The following is a 5,391-nucleotide window of genomic DNA, read 5'->3' as shown; positions in this document are numbered from 1 at the left end:
TCTAATGGCTTGTGGTCGCTGGACACCCTTACGTGGCGACCAAATGTGTACTGGTTGAACTTCCCTAACGCGAACACGATCGCGAGCATCTCCTTCTCGATTTGAGCGTATCTCTGTTCTGTATCACTGAGGGAGCGACTTGCGTAAGCGATTGGCCTACCATCTTGTAGGAGAGCAGCACCGAGGCCCTCCTGACTCGCATCACATTGAATACTTAGGGGTCGGTCAGGCTGATAATAGCTTAGAACCGGAGCTTGCGATACTAATCTCTTACCTTCGTTGAAGGCCTTGTCTTGCTCTTCGCTCCATGTCCACTCTGTATCCTTCCTAGTTAACCTTCTGAGAGGCTCCATAACGTCAGCCAGTTGTGGCAGAAATTTGGAGAGATAATTAACGAATCGATTCAGTCTTTGGACTCCCTCCGCGTCTGTTGGGGGTGTCATTTCTTGTACTGCGCGTGCTTTGTCGGGATCAATCTTGAGGCCATTGTATGTGAAGAGGTGACCCATGAACGCTAATTCTTGTCGCCTCAATTTGAGCTTGTCTTTGTTTAGTGCCATCCCCCTCTCTCGGCATCTCTGCAGTAGTGCTTTTAGATGTTTGTCATGGTCCTCAGTCGCTTCCTTCAGGTCTTTATCTACACCATACATCAAGATGTCATCAGTAATGTCAAGTATTCCCTCGAGTCCTTCCAAGGCTTGGTTCACTCGTTTCTGAAATATTTCGGAGGATACAGACAGACAAAAGGGGAGTCGTAGCCACCGATACCTTCCGTAAGGTGTTGAGAATGTTGTGAGAAGACTGGACTCTTCGTCGAGGACACAGTGCCAGTAGCCTGCATTAAGATCTACTGTTGAAAATACTTTTGCTTGTGCTAGTTCGGGTAGCATATCATCCAAGATTGGTAGCTGGTAGGTCTCTCTTTTCAGCACTGCATTGAGGTGCTTCGGGTCAATGCATATTCGTAGGGCTCCAGACTTCTTGGTAGCGATGGCTAGGCTGCTAACCCACGGAGTTGGTTCCTCTACTTGGGCCAACACTCCTAACTTCACATATTTGTCTAATTCTTCCTTGAGCTATGTTTTAAGAGCAGTGGGAACCCTTCGTGGCGGAATTATCACAGGGCTTGCATTGTCCTCAGTTTCGAGGTGTACTGTTCCCGGCAGTGACCCTACTTCTCGCTCAAAGATATCTGCGTATTCCTGAACAATCTTCTCAGTAGAAGTTAACTGGTGGACTTCCGGTTGAGATGGCCTGGTTGGAGAAGCTGTTATGAAATTCGAGTTGTTTATCTTGATCATTGTAGTGTCGCAAAGTCTTTAATTGTAACGGAACAGACTCCAATATACAAGAAGAGTTTTTACACCGAAATTAGTCAGATCCAACGTATCCAAAACGTCCTTAGGCTTAGCAGCCAAGCCTGCAATATGCGTGGATACCCGGATATAACATCCCATCCTAACCTATTTAAAGTTCAAAGTCCATTCTAACAACGCAACTTAACATAGAAGAACTAAAACAATGTTCTAGTCATAAACAAAGTCCGGATCTCTCTTTGGCTTTGGTGTTCGAGTTGAACGTCTCAATTCCATTGCTGAGTAGGGAGGACCACTATCTGCGGGATTCCTATCATCCGAGACTGTAGATCCGAGTTGATCCAAAGGAGGCATCGCTGCCCCAGCGAACTCTTCCGACTCCAAGCAGCCGTTGTCATTGTCATCATTAACTGGTAGCTCCATGCGTGGAACTCTACTAAGAAACTTCACATTACGAGTGAGATGTTGTCCAGTCTCAGCATTGACAAGTTCAAAAGTATCTGGTCCTTTGCTACGAACAATGACATACTTCTGATGACCAAACGTGGGAATCAATTTTCCAGATTTTGTATTTGCTACAAATACAATATCCCCAGGTACTAGGTTATGTTGTTGTGCATGTCGCTTGGCATCAGTATACTCACATAACTTCCTCTGGTATTCCTTGTACCTCTCTTCAGGGTTGTTCTGATCCATTTCTGGTACTGTTGGCAACTTTGTTGTTATCTCTCTGTTGAGAAACAGTTTAGCCGGGGTCATGTTAGTCCCGGCATGTGGAGTGGATCTGTAAACTTGCAGGATTGTGGGCAGAACCTCTGTCCAGGATAGACCATCTAACTCTGCTGCTCTGATACTGTGCTTTAGGTACCTATGAAATCTTTCGACCTGCCCATTTGCTTGTGGAAAATAGGGTGATACTCTTCTGTGCTGTATTCCATTTGCCTTCATGAAGTCTTGGAATTCCTCAGCTACGAACTGACGTCCATTGTCCGTGATCAGAACTTTTGGATTTCCAAATCGTGCAAATATATCTGCAAGTGCAGTGACTATACTCTCACTTGTAATACGCTTAAGAACAATAGCCTCGGGCCACTTGCTTCTGTAATCAACAACAGTCATGATGTAGATCTCTCCAGGAAATGGACCCACCAGGTCAAGGGCACACTTCTCCCAGCAGTAATCGGGAAGAGGAGTTGCTGTATTAGGTGTGTCTCGTCGTAGTGGCTGAAGGCGCACACAAGTCTCGCAATTTCGGCAGTAGTCTTCAACATCAGAGTCCATCCCCGGCCAGAACAGAATTCTACGAAGGCGTTGCTTGCAACGCACAATACCTTGATGAGCCTCATGTGCCAAGGTCAATGCCTTTTTTCTCAACTTCTCAGGAACATAAATTCGTCGACCTCGCCACAGTAGGCCCTGTGCAAAGCTCAGTTCATCTTTAAAATGTTTCCATTTATTATTTACCAGGTTCTGGGTTCCATCAAGTACCTTCACCACCTCTAGTAATTCAGGGTCAGACTCTCCAGCCTCTTTTATTTCATCAATTGAGAGCAAAGCATCAGCACTTTTGACAAAGTGTACATGCTCCTCAACAAAACTTGTTTCTGTAACAGTAGCGTTCAAAGGTAATCTTGACAGTCCATCTGCAATGTTCTCAGATCCAGGTTCATAAGTGAGTGTGAAGTCATAGTCCTGACATCTCAAAGCAATCCGTTCCAGGCGAATTGATTGAGTGTTTTTATTGAATACGCCAAGTAGTGGTTTATGATCAGTCGAGACGACAACGTGGCGACCATAAATGTAAGAATGCATCTTCTGCAATCCGAACAGCACAGCCATTGCCTCTCGTTCGATCTGCGAATATCTCTTCTCTGCAGCAGTTAGACTTCTGGACGCATAAGATATGGGCTGCCAACGGCTGTCAACATTTTGCAGCAAGACACACCCAAGACCGACTGGGCTGGCATCTACTACAAGTTTGGTCTCGGCTTCCAATGAGTAGTGTGCAAGGCATGGTGCTTTAATCAGAAGCTCTTTAACTTCCTCAAAGGCATTGGATTCTGTTGTACTCCATTTCCACACCACACCCTTCTGCGTAAGATATCGTAAGGGGGTGATCACTGTTGCAAGGTTGGAAACAAACTGTGTAAGGTATGTAATGCTTCCCAGAAATGATCTCAGCTCAGCTTGGTTTTGAGGTACTGGTGCATCTGCAATGGCTTTTACCTTGTCAGGGTCAGGCTTAATGCCCTCAGCAGAGATGACGTGTCCTAGAAATTTCAGCTCACACATGCCCAAGGCACACTTGTCTGCATTGAGACGAAGGCCACAGTCTTGAAGTTTAGCCATCACTGCACGAAGATTCTTCCAGTGTTCTTCTGGTGTTGACCCGTACACCACAACATCATCAAAGTAGCTAAGCACACCTGATAAGCCTTCACACACTATGCTCATGACCCTTTGGTACACCTCTGGTGCTGACGCAAGTCCGAAGGGCAGCCTTTTGAACTGATACACTTTGCCTGCGGCTATGAACGATGTAATTTCTCTAGATTCTTCCGCTAGGCGAACCTGCCAATATGCTTTCCTTAGATCCAGAGTCGAAAACATCCGAGCCCCACTCAGTTGCCGTAACAGGTCTTGGATTCTAGGAATTGGAAACCGCTCTCTTATCACTGCTTTATTAGCTTCCCTGAGATCAACGCACACTCTCAATTCTCCATTCCCCTTGTAGACAATCTGCACAGGTGATATCCACGATGCTCCTGTCGCTTCTTCAATCACATCTTCTTGGATCATTCGCTCTATTTCTTGTTTCAATCTATCCTCTAAGGGTGCAGGGACTGGCCTTTGTTTTTGTACCTTGGGAGGGACATCTGAATTGATTTTAATTTTGTACTCATAATTCTTAAAGTCTCCGAGCTCTTCCTTGAAGAGATTTTCATACTCCTGATAGATCTTCTCCCTCGCCTTGGTTGGGCTCTCCCCTACTGCATGGATTTTTACAAGGTTGAGGGTGGACAGGGCGCTTCTTCCCAACAGGGGGGACCTTCCACATCGATCACATACACTGGCTCCATTACTTCCATCTTATTGCATCTCAGTTTAGCATCAAATACTCCTAAACACTTGAGGTCTCCTCCACCAAAAGCTGAGAACTTGACATTGGTTGGGTTAAGAGGAATGTTCAGGTTGTTTCTAAACCACTGTTTCGGGATCAAGGTTTTAGCACAGCCAGTGTCAATCATCATTTGAACAAGTTTACCATTGATTTCAACATCAGTTTCAACACCCAGCCCCTCATTATTAGTAGTATACAAAACATATTCAGGGTTAGACTTATCTGACTGATGCTGGACTGGCTGGACAAACTTTACATCTTCTTTATTCTCTGATTCTCTTGATCTGCAATATTTCCAAAAGTGACCAGTCTTCTTACATTTTATGCACTGTGCATTCCTAGCTTTGCACCTTTCGTTATTAGCAAGATGATCCGTTTTTCCACAGCGAAAGCAGGCTTTTTCTTTCGCTTTATTTACTGAAAATCTTACCGCATTAACATCAGATTTTCCAGGAACGTTTTGGGCCCCGTGACCCCCAAGTAGCTGTGTATCCTTCTTTGCAGATTCAATTGCTCTCCCGAGCGTCTGGGCTTTTTCCAGTGTAAGAGTCTCTCCTTGTTGTAGTAGCTTTTCTCGTAGATATCCGTCAGAACACTTCTCTATAACTTGACCAAGAATATTATCATCATTTGCTTCCCCGAAGTCGCATGTTAGACTCAGCATACGTAACTCTGCAATGAAGGTATCAAGTGATTCATGTTGAAGTTGAGCACGTTTTCGAAACTTGTGCCTCTCTGCCCACTTGTTTCTCTTCGGCTGAAAATGTGCACTCAACGCTTGTTTAACTTCCTCAAATTTCTTGTTCTCTCCCGGCAAACCTGAGAGCAAACGCTGGACTCCCGTCCCCGCAAGATGTAGAAGAGTAGCTTTTTGAACGTCGTCGCTTTCCTTATCTAATTTCGTAGCAATTCGGTAGTTGTCGAAAGCATCAAGCCAAAACTTCCACTCATCCG

This window comes from Pocillopora verrucosa, chromosome 5 (genome assembly GCF_036669915.1).
Source record: "Pocillopora verrucosa isolate sample1 chromosome 5, ASM3666991v2, whole genome shotgun sequence".
Lineage (NCBI taxonomy): Eukaryota > Metazoa > Cnidaria > Anthozoa > Scleractinia > Pocilloporidae > Pocillopora > Pocillopora verrucosa.
The sequence above is the reverse complement of the archived record's forward strand: the minus strand, read 5'-3'. Positions refer to the sequence as shown.